This window comes from Terrapene carolina, unplaced genomic scaffold (assembly GCF_002925995.2).
Source record: "Terrapene carolina triunguis isolate 2854851 unplaced genomic scaffold, T_m_triunguis-2.0 Scaffold66, whole genome shotgun sequence".
NCBI classification, from domain to species: Eukaryota; Metazoa; Chordata; order Testudines; family Emydidae; genus Terrapene; species Terrapene triunguis.
Window position 1 is genome coordinate 58,044,870 of NW_020664417.1, and position 25,877 is coordinate 58,070,746.

The window sequence follows — 25,877 nt, forward strand, 5'->3', positions numbered from 1 at the left end:
GGGGGGGGGTTCGGCAGGGCGGCGCTTTTTTTTTGCCTGGGGCAGCAAAAAAATTAGAGCCGGCCCTGGTCACAGCAAGCCCTTTCTACAGTCTGTGCTTGGATGAGAGCCTTGATTTCATGAGGAATCCCAAGGTAAATCATATGTGTTCACTTTTTGGACTGTGATTGCCATTGTTTTTCTGAAGGTGTTTTATGTCAGGTGAGCATCAGAGATAGGCCTACTAGCAAATACATTTTTGAATGTGTTCAGGCGAGAATGCAGGAATGTTATGTTAGCTTTGACAGTCTCTGTGGTTTGACAGCTGATGGGGCAGCAGCTATGCAAAGTGCACAAGTAGAAGTGCTGAACTGCTTCCAAGAACAGTTAAACTTTTCTTGTTTCACTGTTTTACCCACCAAGAAGTACTTGCCAGCAAAGCTTCAATGAAAAGTATGGATGAGGTTGAATCCATAGTGAAAAAATGCATCAATGCTGTCAACACCAGCGGTGTCAATAAAGGGAGATTTGCAACTCTGTGTGAAATGGGCTGTGAAACACACAAGGTGCTGCTGCATTAAAGCCCAGTCTGCTGGCTTAGTTTTAATGACAGTGTACAGAGGCTGTTTGAGCTCTGGGAAGAGCTCATTGAGGTTCTGAATAAAGTTTCACCGGAACTGTCCCAAAAGCTACAAAATCCGAAGTACATGGTTGCCTGTTCTTTTTTAAAGAGTTTTTACCACCGCTTGCTTCCTTGAACCTGGAGCTTCAGAAACCTCAGTTAACAATATTTGCTAGCGTTGAAATAATTAATACATTTAGAATGACAATCACTGACATCATCCATCACCTACAAGAGGAATGGGACTTTTCAGTTTTTTACCAGTTTCTCAGCTGTCAGGATGAGAATGAGCAGCAAAAAGTCAGCTTAGCTGTAACCGAATACCTGAGTATCCTCTCGGAGGATCTTGAAAATTGTTTCAGTGAGGGAAATTTTTTCCGTCAGTACATCTTTGTGACTGACCCATTCAACAATTCTTGTTCAGCCTTTTTGGCTGCAAACAAACTACCACCTTGCAAGGTAGATTAGCTTCCTTTGACTCTTTGGATTTAAGGAATCTCAAGTTCCTCAGGCTGAAAATGTGCAATGATTCAAGAATGAAAACATACTTCAGTCAACCCAGTGTTACAATACAGGAGTTCTGGAGTAATGGGTACCTGTTTGAGGACACCTACAAGCCACTAGCTATAGTTGCTTTGCTTTTCTTGTCCCTGTTTTCTACTACTGTGCTGTGTGAGAGGGCATTCAGTGCACTTCATTTTATGAAAAACAAGTACCAAAACCACCTCACTGATGCTAGCCTCGAAGAGTCTCTTCTAATTTCACAGGAGCATTGATATCCTGCCGACTTTCCTTTCAAAGAGCTGCTGCATTTTTGCAAGTAATCTGATCCACACAATGGATGTGTATAACCCAGAACTTTTATTATCACACTGTATTTCTAACATACAATATAATAGGATTAGGTTTATTGTTAATATTATCATTATTACTGAGCTGGATTGATTTTTGTCTGTTTCTGAAATAAAAAATGTGGACCTATTTGCAGATATGTTTTTTTCATTATTATTTGGACTTCTATTATGTCAAAGCTCTTTTAAATTTACTTCAAAAATTGTTGTATAGACAACCACTTTTACCAAAAAAGCAAAAGAAAGAATAATAAAGAAGACAAGAACATGCAAAGCACTTTATTTATGTTTCTAATCTGTTAGGTCCAGTAAAGCATAGAGATAACTGTGCATTATTTTTATTATTGAGTCTGCAAAAAAACACACCAAACCTTACATAAATAAATTACAATGATTTGGATGTATATATGTGCATATTACTTTATTAACTTTAAGAAAAATAAATAATTTTAGAAAAAAGTGTCAATGAGGCCACCTGCAAAAAATTTGTTGTGAGAACCCCTGCTGTAGACAGAAGCCCTGCCAGGGACAAAGTATCACTGATAGAACTGAATGTGATTCATATTCATAGATTTTTTTTATTGCGTCTTTGTGGATCTATGTCAATCACTCATGATCACTGCAAATTACACTTCTAAGAGGAATTGAGCATGCTAATAAAATTTCAAAGGAGAAATGGTGATGTGGCTTACATATGGCAATAGGTGAATCTATTCTTACCTTCAGGAAGAAATCATTACTTTTCCCCCTGAAGTCTAACCACTACTTGTTCCTAGAGATAATGCAGAAAACGACTGTGATTGAAATCTGCACAAAATGAAAATGAGCAGATTCAACAATGAGCAATTACAAATATTAAACAATTCAAAACTTCAAATAATCATAGAAGAAATGAATTAGCTATATTGGAATTTTAATTTACATATTTATGCAGCAGAATGATGAAGGCTTTGCTCAAGAGCTTCTGAATACTTTCTATATATTGTACTCTGTTTACTACTCATTTTAGTTATGCCATTTACAATCTTGTTAAAAATAGAAAAATGTACTTTGTCTTGCTTGACTAAATTAGATGGTTCGATGTTAACCATACACACATTTGTGTAAAGCTGTTTGCCTATATATGCACAGAACACACAACTCCTGCAATCTTCATTTGGGGGAACAAAGCATTAGGAAAAAAATATTCTAAAACAATAAGTGGCCTACATACATCGTTAATTTCATCTAATCTTACACTTCACTACAAGCTAAGTTAGATGGGTGTTCCTCTTCAGCTACAGGAATGGTGCTGAACCAGCTCACATTGTTTTAGCCAACCTCCTCCTATGACCTGCCCTGGAAACAGCTGATGGCACATTTCTCCTAACCTGCCTTCTCCTGAGTGAGAGCCTGTCTCTCTTAAGTATTAGAGGTCATGGTACTCCAGAGGGAATCCATTACCAGATTGCTCAATTGCCATATGCTCATCGTCTCACTGGGTGGAAAACCTGGACTCGCGATGTGGTGGGCAGCCCCAGTAGGAGGGAGGAGCACCCGCTGGGGAACACAACAATGGTCCTCTCCCCCTCCATGAGTCTCTGCCTCCCATTGGCCAGCCAGAGGGAGAGTGGTAGGACCTGATAGGCCCCTTTCCCCTCTCCTTATTAATTTAAGCCTTTGCTTGGATCTTTTGGAGCCTCTTACCCCCCTTTAGCTGCACAAGTTTGTTTCAGTAGCAAGCTCCGCCTAAGAGCTACCACTCTAGCTCTGGGCAGTGAGAAAGAACATTCACAGATAAACATGATTTGTGTAGAAGAGTCAAGATGGCTTTGATAAAGGGAAATCATGCCTCACCAATCTATTAGAACTCTCTGAGGGAGTCTACAAGTCTGTGGATAAGGATGGTCCAGTGGATATAGCGTACTTGGATTTTCAGAAAGCCTTTGACAAGGTCCCTCACCAAAGGCTGCTAAGGAAACTAAGAAGCCATGTGATAAGAGAGAACTGGCTGAAAGATAGGAAACAAAGGGTAGGAATAAATGGACAGCTTTCACAGTGGGGAGAGATGAACATGGGGGATCTGTAGTGAGACGTGTGCTATTCAACATATTCATTAATGGTCTGGAAAAAGGGGGTGAACAGTGAAATGGCAAAATCTGCAGATGATACAAAATTATTCAAGATTGTTAAGTTCAAAACAGACTGCAAGGAGTAACAGAGGGATCTCACAAAACCGGGCAACAAAATGGCAGATGAAACTCAACGTTGATAAGTGCAAAGTAATACACACTGGAAAAAATAATCCCAACTATACAGATACAATGATGGGTTCTAAATTAACTGTTGTCACCCAAGAAGGAGATCTTGGAGTCATTGTGGATAGTTCTCTGGAAACTTCTTCTCAATGAGCAGCAGCGTTCAAAAAGACTAACAGAATGTTAGGATCTGTTATGAAAGGAATAGAAAATCTGACAGAAAATATCAGAATGCCACTATATGAACCTATAAAAAGGTTCAGAGAAGGGCAACAATGCTGATAAAAGGTATGGAGTGGCTTCCATATGAGGAGAGACTAAAAATATTAGGGTTGTTCATCTTAGAAAAGAGATGACTAAGGGGAAATATGATAGAGGTCTATAAAATCATAAATGATATGGAGAAAGTGAATAGAAAAGTGTTATTTACTCTTTCACACAATACAAAAACCAGGGATTACTCAGTGAAATTAATAGACAGCAGGTTTAATACAAACAAAAGGAAATACTTTTTCACACAATGCATACCTAACCTGTGGAACTAATTTCCAGGAGATGTTGTGAAGACCAAACGTATAACTGAATTCAAGAAAGAACTGGATAAGTTTATGAAGGATATGTCCATCAATGGCAATTAGCCAAGATGATCAAGGATGCAACCCCATGCTCAGTGTGACCCTAAACCTCTGACTATCAGAAGTCAGGAGTGGAAGACAGGGGTGGATCACTTTATAATTGCATTGTTCCGTACACTCCCTCTGAAATTCTGGTATGGTCCACTGTCAGAGACAGGATACAGGGTAAGATGGACCATGGTCTGACCCAGTATGGCAGCTCTTACGTTCTTATCTAAAGCAGCTGGACCAGAGCTTAGTTTCAAAATACTTTGTATTAAATGTAAATATTTGTATACTAAGTAACTGTATGATACAGTTACTAGTAGGTAATTAGTAGGTATTACGACCTAAATTCAGGATTTAAATGCAATGGTCCTGGGTTTTGTTCTGTATAATGCTTTCTGAAAAGAAATCTGGCCTATGCTCCAGCAAAATGGACAGCTGAAGTGCAGGAAGTGAGGTGTGACAGTAGCTACACATAATTTCCCCTGATATCATTTACACTTGCACACAAGATGCCTAAGTAGAGTAATCAAGGGACAGCAGCTATATCTCTTGCCTGGACCACTGCAGCCTCTTCCTGGTGGGGACCCTTGGCTCTTTCACCTTGCTGCCCCTTCAATCCACTCCAAGTGCTGCTGCTAAATACAATTTACATTGAGCTCAGCTTCTGTTTCTCCACTTTCAGTCTGTATAACTCTGCTTCGTACATGTCCAGTTCAGTTACTTCCTACTCTCCCCTTAAACTCGCTTTGTGCTTTTCAAACCCCCTCCCTAACTGCCACCTTCGTATCCTTCTCCAACTTCTGTTCTATGCCTTCTTTCATGCTGCCCTTTATATTTATCAGTCCTTCCCTCCTCCCATATTGAACATCTTCCCCATGCAAAGTAATACTTTTTCATATGTAGCACCCTTGTAATATGTTCATCATTCCTGTACATTTCCAATAATTTCATTAGCACAATTGTAAAGTATATCTATATTGAGCTAGGGACCAAGCCAATGTGGTCTCCAGTGCCTTTTATACCATCAACTCCCATTGTAACATTGCCATCAACTGGCGTCTGTTCCATTAGCGGGTCAGAATAAAAAAGTTCTCTACCTCTATGAGATGCTGTCATTGTCTGGCTCTTTCCTGTACTGTGAGTGATCTTATTCAAGCCCCTGACAAATTTAGCAGGTTAGGTGTTTAAATTATTTTTATTCAAATATTTAAAAGAAAAAGCCATACATACTCTAGAAAAGATGCCTGACTAACAGCCCTGAAGTCTGAAGCCATCCACAGTACTAGCACAAGATTCCCCAAAAGTGCAGCTAATGAGCATCAACCAGCTCTAGGGACAGAATAATTTAAGCCTCCTGCATATGAGATTATCTGTCTAGGTTAGCAACCAGTTTAAATTGGGATGGTAGATTTGTGCTTTTCATATGGCCAAACAGTTATACGGACTTCTGATAACTATCAAAGACATACAGATGCAATTTTAGCTCAGTCCTCTAGTCCCCTCCATGCACTTTAGGCTTTCAGTTTTTATGATGAGCTATTTCTATTGTCTTATTGGAAATAGGTCTTATTTCTAAATAGATCTTATTCCTGTTACATTAGATTTTCTGCTAAAACAAGATTCAGCTAATTTGCAAAGGTGTCCATCAAAAACCTCAGCTGTCTACCCTTCATCTTGATGTACTTGATAGAAACATGCTCTTTCATGTATCCCTGTAGGAAATAAAATATTCATCCCATCTTTTCAGCACTTAATCATGATCACCTTCATCTCGTTTACTGATGAAGTGGAAAGACCTGAAAATGGATTCTGCTTCCTTTCTGACTGCAGAGATGAGCTCTTATCTTATATGAAAAAAGAATGAGGAGTACTTGTGGCACCTTAGAGACTAACAAATTTATTTGGGCATAAGCTTTCGTGGGCTAAAACCCACTTCATCAGATGCATGCAGTGGAGAATACAGTAGGAAGATATATCTACACAGAGAACATGAAAAATGGGTGTTACCATACCAACTCTAATGAAACTAATCAATTAAGGTGGGCTATTATCAGCAGGAGAAAAAAAAAACGTTTGTAGTGATAACCAGGATGGCCAATTTCAAACAGTTGACAAGAAGGTGTGAGTAACAGTAGGGGGGAAATTAGCATGGGGAAATAGTTTTTACTCTGTGTAATGACCCATCCACTCCCAGTCTTTATTCAAGCCTAATTTAATGGTGTCCAGTTTGCGAATTGATTCCAGTTCTGCAGTTTCTCATTGGAGTCTGTTTTTGAAGGTTTTTTTGTTGAAGAATTGCGACTTTTAGGTCTGTAATTGAGTGACCAGGGAGGTTGAAGTGTTCTCCGGCTGATTTTTGAATGTTATAATTCTTCAAGAACACTTCAACCTGAGGCAAGAGCTGCTCAGCAGTGCCAGACGCAGCCAGCAGCAGGAAATATCTAACTTCCCTCCTATTGGCTGTACTCCCAGGAAGGAGGAGAAAGAATCCTGGCACTAGATTGCCTGCCCTGAGCTGGGCTGGGTGGGCCAAAAGGCGGTTGGGCCATGGCCCAGGTACCCTGCCCCCCACCCCACCCAAGCCAATGATTTAGGCACCTAAAGAAGCACCTAGGTGCCCAGTGAGATTTTCAAAAGTGCCTAGACACTGAACTCCTATTAGACTGAAGGGAACTAATAGACGTGTGGAAGGAAAGATTATGGTATAGGTAAGGGGATATAGGCATATGGACCTTTTGTTGTTTTAATCCTTTGTTCTGTGTGCTGTGCACTTCTGGGTGAAGGAATAAATAATGCTTTGCTTTGTAGAAACTATTGTTTGAAACATTTATCAGCCGCTGTCACAGGCTCCCAGAGTACTGGAATTACAGGTACCAAACCCAGTTGGGCCTGTCGTGTTAACACGATAGGGGAACAGGGAAGCTATCCAGATATCCAGACCTAGAAATGCACGGTTCCACCCTTGAGAAAGGTGAAGGAGCAGTACACTCAAGGGGGACAAAAAGGGATCTAAAGTGCAGCTCGCTCTATAAACAAGACACATTGCAATCAATGGACCCCTGGCCACGGTACCAGAATGACGTGGCAACTGTCTGTTGCTATGTTCCTATTTGTATTTACATGAATCACACTATTTACAGAGGGAGGTGAGAAACTAATGGTTTATCCTTCTGGGTTTCTGGAATGAAAATAAAGGCAGTAATGCCATTTCCTGATGTGTATCAGCAGCCAAATAGGGTATGTTTGACTGCTTAATGGAAACACTTTAGAAGTTTAATATACCTGTTACAAACCTCGTTGCTTTCACATCAGATGCTGGTGCCTTACTGATTGGGAAACAACCTCTGTCCTGACAGAGATAAAAGAAGCAAATCTAAAAATTATAAATATGAACCAGTTATGTCTCCTGACACGTATCTCCAGCAAAATCTGGTGTAAAATCTTTGTCATTGGCTGTTGAATAATGAAGCTCAGAGATAGCCCTTTTCCCCATGTTCCCAATCAGAAAGAATTTTCTCTCTTTACTAATGTGAACCCACACTCATCATCATAAAACAATTTTCCTGCCAGATGGCTAGGTCTTCATGAAATAATCAGCCAAGCATAGGATATATGGTCTGCTCTCCTTTCTTATTTCCTATCCTCAGATCAAAGACCACCAAAAGTGAGGTTACTTTTGTTGTAATTGCAAGACCATGAACTGAAAATAATCTTCACACCTCAAGCACACACTGAATCTTCTGCAGTTTAATAACACGCTTCAGAGTGTAGAATGCAACGTCCCATCTCCTACGCAGGGATAGCACAATGTCACCGGTGCTCCATGAGCTACACACCGGCTGCCTGTCAGATTCCAGATTTAAGTTTTGGGACCTTCCCATTAGAGACAACCTCTCTCTTGGAGCCATCCTGCCACAGTTGTGATTTGCAGGGGTACTTGAGCTAGAACCTCTTTAATTTAAGGGAAAGTGGCTGGTTGTCGAGCATTCTTTGTGTGAGAGGCCCTCAGCTGCTGTGATCTAAAATAGCCCAGATCAGTTGACCTGGGTGAGAGAGCAAAGGGGGGCTAACACCCCCACAATTGAAATATAGCTGGGACTGATCTATGTTGCCACCCCCACATCTATGTTCCCACCCACACTTGGCTCTGCTTCCCCTCAGACTCCACCCCCTCTCCAGATACTGTCTCCCCATTGGTGGAGATGTGATCCTCCCCTCCTGCTGCTGGGGCCAGGATGCGCTGGCCAGAATCTGATTGTTTGGGAGCTGAGAGTCCAAGCAGACAGGGCAGGACAAACCTCCACCAATGGGGAGGCAGTAACTGTATGCACACCCGGGGGACAGAGGTGAGATTGGGACCCAGAGGGGCTAGAGCAGCTGCTGCCACAGCCCCTGGGATCAGGCAAGGGAGATTGTTCCCCCACCTATCCCTCCGCCTCCTCCCCTTCCTACACTGTAAGGTGCCTTTATTTGTGCAGGCTGCTGAGGAGGTGAGCTTTCAAGGGTGAATGAGACTTATGAAGGGCAAGGGAATTCAGTGTTCTATGGGCTATTTAATTTCATTTGTTTATGTAATTTATGGTAAAGCAGCTGAAGAGGTGGGTGCAACCTTTCGTTATTTATGAGCAGACTATGTTCCTGGATCAGCAGAGAATGCATTAGTTAAGTAAGGGTGGTCCTCTGCGTGTCAAAGTGTGAATTTGGGCCCATTACCAGCACATCTCTATTACCTGCAGGTGATCATCAGCGAAGGACTGACTCACTTCTTTTCTTTGCCGTTTCTATGGTGACTCATTTGTGGATTCATGGCTTGCCTAAATTGAAGTCAGCAGGAATATCTACTCCTATACACATTGCATCTGCTTCAGTTGCCAGCAGCAATTATCGAAACACACTGGGAACATTGGCTGCAAATTTACTGCAATAGATGTCTGCTGCAGCACAAGCGTAAGATTGACTACAGAGTGCAAGCAGCCACAGGTGGCATGTATAGGCACAAATGGCTGCAGTTACAAACTAGATCAGCAGTCGATGACCATATTTCCAGTCATCACTTCAGTCCAGAGAACTCCTTAGTTTAATGTGCCACATACGCATCTCAGCAGGAAAATCTTTCCCTTAGCTGGAAATCTTACCAAAGGTAGTACAACAAAAAGTTGCGTAAAAGTAGAGACATGACATAGGATAGAAATGCCTTAGACAATGGCAGCTGCAATAACAGCCATTGTAAGATGTGGCTGCTCTCACCATGAGACACAGTAATTCTAGCAATGAGGCTAATAAAGCCCTGAGATGTATTAAATTGTCAGTTTTTCTTTTTAATCGGCACATTGCTTTGAGTTTGGACAGCAAACCAAGGCATATCTAGGGGTAGGGTGACAATACATCACATTTTGGCTGGGACAATTCCTTTTTTAAGCCCTGTCCTGCCTGTCCCGACTTTTTTTCCAAAAGGAGGCATTTCTCTCATTTGCTCTTGCTGCCTTGATCAGTTGGCAAGAGCAAACAGGACAAATGCCCACTTCTATCAAAAAAGTGGGGTGCGGTGTGGAGGGGACCAGCGGAGATGCTAGCCCCCTGCATGGGGGAGACAGGGCAGGGGAGAGCAGCATTCCAGCATGCAGAGCCCCCTGCAGGGTTCCAGAGACCAGATAAAGCAGGAGGGAGGGGGGCTGCAGGGTTCCAGCGACCAGGCAACAGCCTGATGCAGTGGGGGGTAGGGTTCCAGCAACCGGGCAACAGCGAGGGGGGCCCTCAGGTGAGCTGCCAGGGGTGTCCCATTTTGTCTTTGGGAAATATGGTCACCCTATCTAGGGGTGTTGGGTTGCCGTCTCTCATTTACATGAACATACATACTTTCCAACATGTCCTGCAGCTTCAGGCAAGTTCTGGGTGAGTAGAAACAGGAAATGTCCTGAGTAGGCCTGTCTGAATAAATTACCTTGATTTTCATGGAGATTTTTTTGAAGAAGTTAGTTTTGTAAACCCATAACTTCCAAGTTGAACCATAGACTGATCTGACTCAAATGAACAATGGGCAACATGACAAAAGACGAGATAAGTGTTGACAAATGCAAGGTAATGTGTATTGGGAGAAATTATCTGAATTACTTATACACATTACGGACTTCTAAATCTGCTATAGCTATTCAGGAGAAAGACTACAGAGGGCATCATTTTGGACAGCTCATACAAGCTAGGTATAGTAAGCCTACAGGCAAAAAAGACATGTGTAGACTATTTTAAAATCCTCTCTCTAAATGCTTGGTTCCTCTCATAAAAGCAGGAGTAAGAAAAGCAAACAAAATCTTAAACCACAAAAGGAATGGATCTGAAAACAACACTGAGAATTTCATATTATCTGAGATACTGTTTTCAGTAAGAACCCATGTGTAAAAAATATATAGTAGATCTAGAAAGCGTCCAGAAATGGGCCACAAAAGCAGTTAGAGGCATGAAAAGAGAATGCTCCTCTTAAAAAAAGAAAAAGAAGAAAAAAAAAACCACATAACAAAGCTGTGAAACTCAATGAGCCACCAGATATTACTGAAGCTTGAGTAGGATTCAATAAATGATTAACATTTACATGGATAATGAAAACATCCACAGTTATGTTAGGTAAGAAAAACATATAAGGAATATAAACCCTCATTCTTCAGGGTTACGTTAACCACAAACTGACGAGTAGGAGAAAAATTTTCCCTATAGGCAGATTATTCCATGGGTTACTCTTGTACCTTCTTCTGAAGCATCTTCTGGCCTCTGCAGATGGACCACTGAACTGATGGAGTATGGCAATTCTTACATTGTATGTCTGAAATCACAGAAGCGTTTGAAGAGCAAGCATCTAAAAATGGCACAATGATGCCATCTCCTGACTCCATCGTGTAATGACACCATGAAAGTTACTGCTGACCTAAAATTTACAATATGGGTGCATAAGGATGTAACAGTTCCTCTCTGAAAAGTTTGGGTCTTTGTTTGTTAGTTAGTTAGTTAAGTGGATTCACATAATTAGATACATTTACTATCATATGATACCAAAACTCACAATAAAAACAAATACCCTCAATAGAATATTGCTATAAATAATCACTCTGGGAGAGCATGAAGAATTTTGTATTTTTGATGTTATAATGCTAACTGAATATGTTCTCGCGCTCTCTCTTTTTTTATTAAATATTTCTAATCTCTTAAATTGTTCTTTGTAAGCAAAATGAAATATTTAATCACAAAGGAACAGATTTTAGAGGGACTTAGGCACTGTCCCATTCAGCACCACATGGCCAAAATCTCTAAGTGAGCCTGCTGCCTAGCAAAATAGTCAGAACTGGGGAAGGTGTTATGTAGTTGCCTAGCTCATCAATCAATCTCATGGGGGTGGAAGTTTCAGAATGCTGGGATGGGCTTTGTCCCAGCTAACTGGATATTTTACCTTTGCTTCCTAGAAAGCCTCCTGCAGCAACCTGTCCCATACTCTGTGTTCCCTGCACAGTTTGGGGACAGCGAGTGGGGTTCCATGACCACCTTCTCATGGCGGACTCCTGGGCAGAGCATGGTCATTCCTATCCTTTTCCTCCTGCAACATGTCTAGCCCCTCAGGGGGAGAATGAAATTTTTTTTTTTTCATTTTTATTAAAATTTTCAACAGAAAAATACCCATTTTCCAACCAGCACTAACCCTGAATATAACGGTACAAACTTCAGAAGAGGGGGGGGGGGAGTGTAACTAACACACACTTCAAAATTTTCTACAATTGATCCAAAATATGAGGAAGAAAGATTATTAATCAGAGGGCAGGTGAGATGGTCAGAGGTGCATGAGAAATTGGAACACATTCCTTATCAGCTACTTACTACTGAAAAAAAATTGAAATCTATCAGAGATCACTAAATTATCGGTATGACTATTTTACACACACACATACACACTTTCTTCTAGTAGGTATGTTGGGTATGCAAACACCACTTTGGAGCTATTAAGGTCATTTGAGATCCCCACTTTTATTTATTCTGTTTAGGTAAGAAAGTTGTTAAAAGCAAGTGAGTATGCAGTAGGTGCCATTGTTGATAGCCATGTCAACCCAAAGAGTGGACTGCAGGCAGCATAAATAAAAAAATATTTTCTTGTGCCTATTTATTCAGCTTGCTTTTGGGGGGATTACTTTTTAATTCTTGTCAGCGGACATGTATCTTATTGTTGCAGAAAGGATCACTAGAGAAAAATCATTAGGTTGTGCAGTCATATATATGTTGCCCTTGTTGGGAAACAGCAGCCCAGATGAACAAAAGAACTGTACACATCTTCCATAGACAGAAATTGCTGTTTTGAAACCCTTTGGAAGGTTAGTTTAGAAAACATGCAACTAATCAAAAGAGTAGAAATTTAATTTGTTTTTCCAAAACTACTGTTTGGTACCATGAAGCAATGATTTGTCAGCATTATGCTAGTGGTCTTTCTGATAGACTTTAAGCACAATCAATCTGTAATCACCTAGAGCAGTGGTGGGCAACCTGCGGCCCATCAGGGGAATCCACTGGCGGGCTTCCAGTTTGTTTACATTTGCACGGCCGCCCGCAGCACCCAGTGTCTGAAGTTCACCGTTCATGGTGAACCATTGCCACTGGGAGCTGCGGGTGGCCGTGAAAATGTAAACAAACTGTCTGGAAGCCTGCCAGTGGATTCCCCTGATGGGCCACGTGCAGCCCGTGGGCCACAGGTTGCCCACCACTGACCTAGAGGATAATAGGGTGATAAGTAATAACCAACATGGATTTCTCATACAAATCAAGCCAAATCATCCTAAAATTCCTTCTTTAACAGGGTTACTGGACGGATGGATAAGGGGGAAACAGCAGACATGATATATCTTGATTTCAATAAAGTATTTGAATTTATTATAAGGTGGGTGCACAGCTGGTTGAAGAAACATACTTATAATTTCATTTAGACCACATTTCCCTAGATGGCTTATGGGAATGCTATGTGGGACTATGCCAAATGCCTTACTGAAACTTGGGTTGATTTGGCATGATCTGTTCATGAGAAATCCATGTTGGCTATTACTTATCACTCTATTATGTAACAATGGTCCCCTGTCATACTGGAAGGGTGTATCTAGTGGAAACCCACAGGAGTCTGTCCTGGATCCAGTACTATTAAATATTCACATTAATGATTTGGATAATGGATTGAGGAGGAACCCTATAAAATCTGTGACTGACACCATGGTGGGACGGGTTGCAAGCACTTCAGAGGACAGATTTACAATTCAAAAGATCCTCAATAAATTGGAAAATTGGTCTGAAGTCAATACAATGAAATACAATGATAACAAATGCAGAGAACTACACTTAGGAAGGAAAAATCAAATGCACAAATACAAAATGAAGAATAACTGGATAGGCAGTAGAACTGCAGAAAAGGACCTGGGGGTTATCATTAATCACATGTTGAATATGAGTCAATAATGTAATGCAGGTGCAAAAAAGGCTAACATCATTCTGGGGTTTGTTACTAGGAATGTCATATGTAAGGCCTGGGAGGCAATTGTCCCACTCTACTTAGCACTGGTGAGGCCTCAGCTGGAGAACCGTGGGCAGTTCTGGGTACCACATTTTATGAAAGATCTGGAGAAATTGGAGAGAGTTGAGGACAGCAACAACAATGATAAATATTTTAGAAAACCTGACCTATGAGGAAAGGTTAAAAAATCTATTTAGTCTTGAGAAAAGAACAGGGGGAACCTGATGACAGTCTTCAAATATGGCAAGGGCTGTTATAAAGAGGGCTGTGATCAATTGTTTTCCATATCCACTGAGGGCAGGACAAGAATTAATCTGCAAGAAAGGGGATTTATGTTAGATAGTAGGAAAATCTTTTTAAATATAAGGATATTTAAATAGAGGAATATATTACCAAGGGACATTGTGGAATCCCCATTCTTGGAGGTTTTTAAGAATAGATTAGGCAAATACCTGCCAGAAATGGTCTAGGTATACAGTAAACCCTTATATAATGTGTGTTTATACGGCGTATTTTTGATATAACACTGTTTTCATTTAATGACCCATTGTTATGTTGCACGTACTATTTTTATATAGCGAGCATTCACGTGACATGGACCTGTCCACTCAGGTTGGGTGAGAAAACCATCAACTCAGCTCCCTCCTCTGTCCAGCTGTACCCACGGCGTTTGTGTTGTTGACACTGCATTGTACCAAGTTTTTGGACATTATATCACGACCACCCTCCTCATTTGCATTCATCATGCCACCTAGGAGGAATAGCAGTCCTAAATAAAGTGAGAAGAAGAGAATGAGAAGTGAAAAGAAATGGGAAACGATGAGTTTAGCTAACATAATTGAGATATTGGACAAGCTCTGTGTTGGTGCCCATGTCAACGCAGTTGGTCGGGAGTATGGTGTGAATGAATCTCCGATTCGCACCTTTAAGAAAGGCAAATATAGCATTAGAGCATGTTAGGGCTGCAGGTAATGTTAGTCTTACCATCAACAGGATGATGAGGTGGGATGTTCAGCTAAATAAAACAGAGACTTTGTTGAACACATGGATTGAAGATCAGACTCAAACGGGCACCACTCTATGGCAATCATTCATGAGAAGGCACGGAAATTGTATGCAGCTGTGTGTGAGAAAGAAGGTGAACCATCCAAAGGAATGTCATTTAGTAGTGGCTGGTTTGATAATTTTAGGAAGTGCTTTAACCTCCATAATGTGAAGTTTACAGGGGAATGTGCATCAGCTGACCACCAAGCAGCAGAACTCTTCCCTGCTGAGCTAGCAAAAACTATGAGGACAATGATTACAAGCCCCAGCAGGTTTTTAATGCTGATAAAACAGGTTTGTTCTGGAAATGAACACCATCCAGAACCTACATCGCTCAACAGGAGTATTCAGCACCAGGATTTAAAGCTGCAAAAGATCGACTTATGTTGTTGCTCTGCGCCAACACATCAGGGGATTGTAAGTGTAAACCAATGCTTATTTACCGTGCCAAGAACCTCTGTGCCTTGAAAGGCAAGCAGAAGTCTCTCTTGTCAGTTTACTGGAGGTCTAACAAAAAAGCCTGGGTAACATCTAAACTCTTTACAGAATGGTTTACTTTATGTTTTGTGCCTCAGGTAGAACTTTATTTAAAGTCACAAAACCTATCTTTCAAGGTTTTGTTATTATTGGACAATGCCCCGGGTCACTCTGCTGAAGCTCTACAGGGTGAAAACAAAAATGTCAAGGTTGTTTTCCTTCCTCCTAACACTACCTCATTGTTACAACCCTTAGATCAAGGCATGATCAAGACATTTAAATGTTATTATACAAGGGGAACTGTCAAGAAGATACTAGAGGTGTTGGAGGAAAACTCAGAAACCGGCGTACCAGACTTCTGGCATTCATATAACATAACTCATGCAATTGAAGGGATCAAGGAGTCCTGGGATGAGGTCACTGTTCCTACATCAATGCCTGTTGGAACAAGTTGTGGCCATCAGTGATGAATAATTTCACTGGCTTCCCCACAGTACACAAGGAGGTTAGGGAGATAATGCAGATGGCCAGGAATATTGGGGGTGGGGGATTCTCAGATCTGGAGGAAACTGAAGTGGAAGAATTGATAAACACTCACACCAGGAGGAGCTGACTGAGGAGGAGTTCATGGAGATGCATGAGGCCACCAACAATGAAAGTAAAGAGAAAGACAAGCAAGAGGAACAGAAACTTACAGCAGGATATTTAAGGGAAAATTTACAAATAATAGAAAAAGTCATAAGGAATTTGATGGAGAAGATCCAAATACGAACAGGAGCCTAACATGCAAACAAGGTATTAAGGAATCAATACTGCCCTATCGTGAGCTGTACAAGTCATTGCTGAGTCAGGCAAAGCAGAGTCTCATCACTGACATCAGGCCCTCTACACACCAGTCAACAGACGCATCAACTTCAGCATTCCAGTCATCAGCCGAGCAGGAACTAGAAAATACCACTATTACTACATCCTCATCACATTAACTATATTCCCCAGCCATCACCTAGATCATTGTCTTCAGCAAGTCACCAATTCATAGTTTTCAAGGTAATAAAAAATTCATAATAATGTACAACTGTCATATCTGAGAACGTGACCCTATTTTTGCCATTTATTCTTCAGTTTATATAATTTATTATATATTTATATATAATACGTGGTTTTCTAGGAATGTAACTACTGCGTTATCTAAAGGTTTACTGTACTTGATCCTGCTTCAGCACAGAGAGATTGACTAGATGACCTCTCACATCCCTTTCAAGCCTACATTTCTATAATGATTGAAATTTTACTGATATGTAGGAATCAGAATGCAGAAAAAAATTGGTGGTGCTCTAGTTCCACACACAAGTCCAGAATGTCTGGAGGTTTTAGCTAAAATTATTACCAGTGAAATTATGTTAACATTCCATTGAGATGAATGAGGCATTTAATACGTATTGAATGTTGTTTGTCTCTATCCACAGACTCAAGATTTTTCTGGTGAAAAAATTCAAACTTGCTAATACTGCCACAGATCCAGCAGTAGTAGAAATGATCCAGATAAAAACAAATACGTTTTAGGGACTGGAAACCAACAATCAATAAAATATAGTTTTTATTTCAGTAATAACTCTCAGAGCTACTGAAATCCTAAAATACATGCTATCAATGCATTTACCATTGGATCAAACCAGAACATTAAAACATTTGTTTTCTCTCCAAGTCCCAGAGCTCTGGTACTGGGAAGACAATGGAGGCTTTTTCAGTTTTCTTTGCTTCTTAGATAAGATGACATGGAAGCAAAGTGGATGGCTGCAGGAAAAATAAACCAACAGACCGTGGGACACCCATAGCCATTTTCTTCTCTTCAGTCAATCCCATCAATCTCAAAATAGTACACGAGTACTGTGGGGCAAGGGAATATGGACCTGAGAGTGGAGAGTAAGTATCAGCACTTGTAACTGATTCTGCCAACATGAGCTGCCTGCTGCTTTGCTTTGGGTGATCTTTTGTCCATACTAAATGTGTCTTTTCTTAAAGCTTTTAAAACAGAATTAAATATTTAAGCCTGATGTAACTATTGGCTTCAGTGGAGCTACACCAGCAATGAATCTGACCCTTTAGATTTAACAACCTTTTGGGGCGAGAGGGACAACAACAATAGTTAGTGTCTTTTTGGATAATCTGTCAGATATATCTTGTTTTCTGAGGTGTGACACCTTATTACATGGAGCACGGTTTTTCTTCCCAGCCACAAAGACATGTCAATACATTTCATCTGACAAACAAAACAAAGAAAACACAAAGGGTACGTCTTCACTTACATCCGGGTCCGGATCTAAGCAATCGGTTTTCTGAGTTCGATTTATCGCGTCTGGTTAAGACGCGATAAATCGATCCCGGATCGATCCTGGAAGTGCCCCGGATCGATCCCGGAAGTGCTCGCCGTCGACGCCGGTACTCCAGCTCGGCGAGCGGAGTACGCAGCATCGACGGGGGAGCCTTCCTGCCGCGTCTGGACCGCGGTAACTTTGGACTAAGGTACTTCGAATTCAGCTACGTTATTAACGTAGCTGAATTTGCGTACCTTAGTCCGAAGTGGGGGGGTTAGTGTAGACCAGGCCAAAGATTACTCTAAACACCATTTATTCCCCTTTCCATGTCCATCTTCCTGCTCACCAGGACCTGCTTTTCATCTCCTGCCTCCTTCCAGGCAGCTATATACTTTCAATTCCCTTATCCTTCCCCAACCCTGCTCTCCTGTATGCCTCCACACCTGCCTCAGCCCCCTGCTCGCCCTTGCATGCCTCAAACAGATTTAGCCATCTCTTTTACATGATTAATGTTCCAAACACAACAGTGTAATTTAGCACAGAAAGATACGACAAATTTTAACTGTAATGCTTCTCTCTTAAACTTACATGTGTAGAGATTATGATAATTCATAGTGAATAATTTACTTAGTTAATAATTAGCCTCTTTCTACTGGCTAATGTTAGAAACCAGATCTTCATTTCTTCAGATTTACTCATTCAAGTTTACTTTACACATTTTTTGGCAGATTTATTTTTTAAAAATGGTTGGTTGATCTCAGAGAATTCACTGCATATATTCAATACTTTACTTATTAGGACTCTGAGCTGTGTTGATTAGGCAGGTCACCTACCTGATGTTGTTTCTGTTCTCTGACTGGATGAAAAACTTATAATCAGGAGGAGGGCTTCATGGCACTCATGATGCTTTGAATCTTTCAGAGAGGGGCAGCAGATCAATAGGATTATACAATTTTAGCACACTTTAAAGCATTCCTTTTTGATTCATTTTGGCCTTGCCTGAGGCATCATCTCTAGACATAATTATGATACTGTAAGAGCTTTTGGCTGAGTGCAGAGTTTAAATTTAATTTTCTCTCATCACACCCAAAGTAATTGCATGTGTGTCTAGTTGTGAGTTGCCAGATTCTTGTCTGGGTTACTGAATAGCATGTATACCAGGACTGTAGCAAAGAGTTTTCAGAATAATAGTGCCACCTACTGCATTAAGCAATATCTCTTCTCATATCTAATATAATTTAAATTGCACTATTAGTAAGCACTGGAGTGTGCAAATATTGTTCTCAGGAGAACCAGGCAAAAAGGAGAAGCAGCAAGCTGCCTTGCAAGGACTCCAGCTTGTAGCTGCATCTCTAGATGCAGAAATAGATAAAGCATTGAAAGAAACACAAGAACTAAGAAAAGAAAAAACCTCAAGGATAAAGAATTAGCTAATCTAAAAGCAGAAGCTTACACATTGAGAGCCACTCAAACAGTACAGATTGTTGAGTCACAGAAAGAACTAAATGAAATAGAAGAACAGAAGAAGTTAATGAAAGAAGTTGAAGAATGGAAACAGAAGGCAATAGATAGGCAAGCTGCAATGGAAGTGGTACTCTCAGATACAGGAGAGAAGAAAGAAAGAAATCATGCAGTCTATAGAAGACAATTTTGTGCATTAAAGTAAGAATTAAAAGCCAGCAAAGGAGTAATAGCAGCAATAAAGTCCGGAAGTGGTGAAGAGGTAAAATTTGATTAAGAGGATCTAGGCTCTCCTTGCTATAATGATTTTTCCAAGGAGTCTGCCCCAGAACTTTATAATTTACCAAGAGAAGAGACAGAAGAGTTTCAAAGACCACCTCCCTTAGCTCCAATTATTACCACCACAGTGACTAAAACCACTGCACAAGGGAATTGAGAAGGACTAGAGGAAAGAGTAGAGGAAAGACCATATACCCCTGAACAAATTAGACATTTAGGAAAATCCACGAGTCCTTTGAAAAAGAATACAGTGGTCGGATGGTTAGCTAACACAACAGGGATACCTGGATTAACAGGGAATGATCTCTCAGCTTTAATAGAAGAATGTTTGAGTTCAGATGAATTTGCAGAACTTCCTTATGATATCCAAAGAGAAGGAAAAAGTGATACAGATATAATAGAAAGAGAAATTCTGAAGTTTTTCTTCCCTGGTGAAGACCCAGTTGCATGGTCCCACGAGGAGAAACAATGAGTCAAGGAAAGGCCGGAGCCATACATAGCTAGGAGAATATTATTGTACAGACATTCAGGAATCATCCAATTAGGATATCAAATAATATATGATGCTCCACCATTTAAAAGAGCATTAATGTAGGGCTTTGATCCAACGATCAGAATGGCAATGATCTCCGATGATCCTGCGCAACCCCCGTTACACCATATAGAAGATAAAGCAAAAAGCCTGTATGAAATACAAAGGGAAACGATGCAGCCTCTAAAAGGAAAACCTGAAAGAATGTCAGTAATAACCTTCTCCAACAACGGATCAAAGGGACACGGAAACCAGCAAAATTACCAAAATAAAGGAGGAATAAATAGAGGAGAAAATAAAAATAGAAGAATGGTTCCATATGAACAAAGAAGAGTTGATTCAGTAAGAACTTGGCTATGGAGAAAATTGCTACAGTATGAGCCTAGAACAACTGCTTCGAAGATTGGTGAGTCATGAAAGAATTATACCTACGGCTCCACCTAGTAAAAATCAAGCATAAGGAGGCAGAACGCCCCTTATCTCCCCAATATCAGAAGAAGATCATGCTGATTTAGTGACACATTTACAAACAGATGCCTGGGGGAGACCCATTGTGTATGTGGAGTTTAATAGGGGAGTGTTCGGACAGAACATGGTAATAGATACAAGTGCCACATTTTTTTTAGTAAGTACAAATAATAAGAATTTATTTGGACCTGCTGTAATAGTCAGGAAGCTACAAGGATTTAATGAAGCAACAAGTAAAGTACTGTTTAGTGCTCCAGTTCATTTTCAACTAGGGAGAAAAAAAGGAAGGGAACAGTTTGGTTTAATGAGTTTAGATGATGATGGAATAATTGGTGTTGATATATTAAGGAAACTTAAAGTAACAGTATATTTAGTAAATAAAGTACAGTGGAACCCCGCAATAACGCAAATTCAGTTATAACGCGGGGCGAGTCTGGCCCCAGTGGCTGCGGCGGGCGGGGCGAGTCCAGCGGGCGCGGGGTGTTTGGGATCCATGCCCCGGCGGCTGCAGCAGGAATGACTCTCCCTGTAGCACCGGTGCCCCCCTGGGGTTCTCACCTCTGTCCCCGACAGGGCCGGCTCCAGCCCGCAGCCTGTGTCCTTCCCTCCCCGCCGACTGATGACTTTCAGTGCGCCACTGTAGGGGGCAGCAGCTAGGAGGAGGGGAGCACCCTGCTGGGAGCGGGCTGCACGCTCCGCCTGCCCCAGCCAGTGCCAGGTCTGCAGCAAGCCCGGCAGCCCGCGTCCTTCCCTCCCCGCCGATGGACGACTTTCAATTCACCTGCAGGCGGGAGTGGCGCGGAGCCCTCCCGGCAGGCGGCACGGTGGGAGGGACCGAGTGGCAAATGCCCCGACAGAAGGAAGCCCTGGCTGCCCCTCTTCTCTCTCTTCCCCCCACTCCCTCCCTCCTGCTAGCTGGGGCACGCACTTTGCTGCACGGGGCATGTCTGCTGCGCAGGGAGTCCCGCTTGCCAGAGTGCAGCCGCCGCCCGCCCAGAGGCTCGCCAGCGCGGCCAGGGTAGGCAGCCACAAGCCGCCAAGTAACTGGCACCAAAAGTTTGTGCCCTGGTTTTTTTGGTTTTTTTTGCTTCGCCGCTCCGGCTGCCCTTTTTTTTTTTTCTCGCCGTCCTGCTCCTCCTGCCTTGGACAAAACTTCCTTAATGGTTGTAAGTTGAAACTGGAAGCTGAACACAAGTACAGTGGAACCCCGCTATAACGTGACCCCGCATTTACCGAGATCGAATTTTTTGGACCCCAATTATCGCATTATAGCGGGGTTCCACTGTATTATGGGAAATGCCTTTGGATCAACCAATTGTTATTGAGGCAGGATATAGGTTAGCAGCTATCAAGGCTATTGCAGAAATAAAATGGCCTGAATGGCCAACAGAAATAATGGAAATAGAGAAGAAGTGTAAGGAAGTCTGGACTACTAATAAATCCAAATGTGGAAAAATAGAAGCAGAAGTATTGATCACTGTACCAGATCCCTCACCTCAAAGACAGTATAAATATCCTAAGGAAGCAGAACCCAATTTAATGAAGGCTATTCAAGGGCTTTTAGATCAGGGAGTTATAGTAGAACAACGAAGCACAAATAACGCTGCTATTTGGCCAGTTTTAAAGGCAGATGGTAAAACCTGGAGGTTAACTATCAGTCTTAGGCCTCTTAATAAAGTGAGTCCAATGACTGCTCCAATAGTAGCAAAATATCCGGAAGTAATTGCTTCCATTATGGGAGGAGCACAGTGGTTCACTGTCCTGGATTTAGCCAATGCATTCTTTGCAATTCCTCTGCTTCCGGACTTCTGGTACAAGTTTGCCTTTACATTCCAGGGAAGACAGTTCTGTTTCACTAGAACTCCCCAAGGATTTCATAATAGCCCTGCTATTTGCCATATGCATGTGAACAAGATGTAGGATAACATGCCTAATAAGGACAACATCATATCGTATGTAGATGATATCCTTATCAGCACAAAAACTGGAAGAGAGTTTAGAAATATTAGACAAAGTGTTACAAAAAATAAAAAAAACAGGGTTTAAAGTCAGTCCAGAAAAAACTCAGATATGTCAGCAGCAAGTGAACTACCTGGGAGTGACACTACGACAGGAAGGACGATCACCAGACAAACAAAGGGTAGAATTATTACAAAAGTTACCGGCTCCAACAGATGTATCTACTTTAAGGTAATTTTTAGGGATGGCTAATTTTTCAAGAGAATTTATAGAGAATTATGCAGACAAAGCTAGCCCATTATATCAGTTGTTAAGGAAAAGTAACAAATGGGAAACAAACTTAAGTATTGGATGTTATCAATTCTGTCACTGATTTGCACTAATGGAAAGGGGACACAAGGACTGTGGAATTGTTGGGATGGGCATTTTGGGAGATTTGCGAGGGGTTATTGATTTTAATGAAAGAGTTTTTTGGGAGGTGTGGAAGGAAAGTCTCTTTTGTTTTGTATTTAAGGGAATGGATATCACTGTTAAAATTATTTTAGTGGCAATAGTAGTATAGGATATAGTCAAGATAAGTGTGTGGGATTATTAAGGTAGTAGAGTATAGTTAGACTAATATGAATAGATAAGATATATTAGAGAAGATAAGTAGTTATTAGACCAAATAGATAGAATTAGAAGAAAGTAGTTGGGGGGAAATAATTTAATATTATAAAGATAAGTTTAGGAGAAAGATGTGTTTAAAAGTGTTATTGTTAAAGAAAAAAATATATACAATAAATTTATTTTTCTAAGAAGTAGAAAGGAAAGGGTCTCGCTCATTCTTTTTATTTTTCAGAAACTAGATGATAGAAGATGAAGTTCTATCCATCTTGGCTCCTTTGGACATTTGTGTCTATGGGATTCTGCTATGGTGGTGCAAATTCAGACAAGACACCCACAATCCAATGGGCTAAATCCCATCCTGACAATAAAGCCTTTGCAAGTGATATTGAGGAATGTGTTTTCACAATCCCAAAGATAGAGAAAAAAACAAGGGCGGTAAAAGTAGTAATGGGACTGGTCAGAATTATAGAACTCATGGCACAAAATCATATGGGTAGGGTACTGGCGCGCCAGGCCAGTTTGTTTACCTGCCGCGTCCACAGGTTCGGCCGATCGCGGCTCCCACTGGCCGCAGTTCGCTGCTCCAGGCCAATGGGGGCTGCAGGAAGTGGCACGGGCCAAAGGATGTGCTGCGATCAGCCGAACCTGCGGACGCGACAGCAGCAACCAACAGGCTTCCTCTCTCCTGCTTGAGAAGCCACTTTACCTCAAGAGGAGGCAGCAGTAAGTACCTCAGCAGCCAGTAGTCCACAACTCGTCAAGGAACAACACTCCCCAAAAATTGACCGAGCAGAAGGACCAATTCCTAGATGGTTCACAGGGACTTTAGAGAAGCCTCTGTAAGTTAAATCTTTTTCTATTTAACATCCCAGAGCGTATGGGTTTCAAGTGTAAATAAAAGTGGATGCCTGTGGTCTGAATGAGATCTCCCTACCCATCTAATAATTGCCTGAGCAGCACTTGTTGGATGCTTAGTTTTAGTATTGAATGTTGACTGACATGTTTAATTGTTATATTATTTTAAGGTATAGAGTATTAAGTAAATTATTATATTGTTATATTTCAAACTGCAATTGTAGTACTGTCTCTATTTGCTGCACTGCTTCAATTTTGTATTTTAACCTATTGCTTCTATCTCTTCTCTTTTACTGTAACTGTGCACTTCTAAATAAACATTATTTTTGTTTCCAAAGAATATTATTGTTTGTTGCCTATTCTTGATTGGAGGGCCGTATCTGTGTCCTTCAGGGGAAAGGTAGCTAGTTGCAGCTTTCCCTGGAAACTCCTTAGGGTGGGCCACAACCTTAAATACCGGAATAGATAAATTAAGAATAAAGGATTAAATTAAAAGTAGTGTTTTTAGGACTTAATAGAATTAGATTCAAATCTTCCAGTAACAAAAGAAGCTACCTCTACAAATAGTTCAGGAATGGTACCAGGAGAAAATTACCGTAAATAATTTTCTTTAAACTAAAGGATAAGCTAAAACTAAATACATATATATGGGTCTTTGGCAATAATATACTGCCTACTCTTACTGGGGAATGGCTGACTGACTAGCTGCAAGTCACTTCCTTCACTAATTATTTTTTAATACTAAGCACCATTTTTATTTATGGGCAACATCACTGTGAACAATATACAATATTAGATTTTTCTTTTCAAAGGCCCAGATTTTGCATTGCATTATGACATCTGACAATTTTGCAGGCGGGAACCATTGTCTCCATATAGGAAGATGCAAAACACACCTTTACAAATGTAGTAAATAGATTTTCTCTAACTGGATCAACTGAACACACTGCTGTCACAACAACTCAGTGCCATTTTCAAATACTTCCATTTGGTTCCTTATAGAGCAATCTTTTTTATACAACTGTTTGGGAAATCAGAAGTGTTCTTCAGAATCGGTATCCTATCCTCATGGGTACTTTTTTTTTTCTAAAGGAAAACTATTGATTTATTCCATCCGATAGTTGTGGAGATTAAGGAAGAGGGGAACACGCATCAGGGCCCCAAGAGTGCCCTGCGTAATCGCTACTTCCCACCACCCAACACAGATGTAATGAGGTTGAGTAGTGTCCGCAAAAGAGAAACTAAAACAACTAATTATTCCTCAAAGAAAGTTTTTAATTACTTTCAACTATAAAGACAACACAGACAAAATAAGAAAAGCAAGATTAAAGACCAGCACTGAATAAGGATTAATATAAATGGCAAGTTATACTGAAGACAAGTACATGTAAAGTTATTATTCATTAGCTATTTACTACTATCTTAACACTATAGTATTGATACAACTTGAGATCAATTCTGCCCGAGCAACCAGACTTCTTCACTCCAAAACCTTACCCTGCATTTTCCCGAGAATACGTTACCCTTCAGTCGACCGCTTTCCGCACTGGCCAGGCACAGATAGTCGGTGAAACGCAAGTCCCTTCGGTTCAGGGTGTGTGTGTGAGCCTGATCAAAGAGAGATCTCTTTTAGGTCAACACACACACACACCCCTGCGTCTTTGCACCTTTTTATACATTACTTGTTGGCAGTGTTTTAAACCAGGTCAACCAATTAAGGTGGCCAAATGTTTTAGTGTGGTAGTTTGCGGTTGCTTTGATCTTATGAACTGTGCACCTGTGCCCAGCTCATCTTTTCTTTATGTGGCCTGTTGTCCTAATTGTGGTCAATTTGCTAGATTCAAAAACATTCGAGTCAGCTTAAAAAAGTATCCGGTTGCAGTGCATAGTAACCACAAGTCCATATCTAATTTCAGAGAGCTTCCTTTTTGCTCAATCTTAGTCTATAAAGCTTCCTAGCTAGGTTTTGCTTATGCTTGTAGGATTTTATTGCACTCGCTCTTTGCAGCTCCGGAAGTTTTAGGCCTAACACTGACAATA

The 25,877-nt window shown here is 41.0% G+C and overlaps 1 pseudogene; it reads left to right on the forward strand.

Annotated features, from left to right (window-relative positions):
• LOC112114779 overlaps nucleotides 1–1,425 on the forward strand; it is a 7,486-nt pseudogene extending 6,061 nt beyond the window's left edge.
• The last annotated feature ends 24,452 nt before the right edge of the window (nucleotides 1,426–25,877 follow it).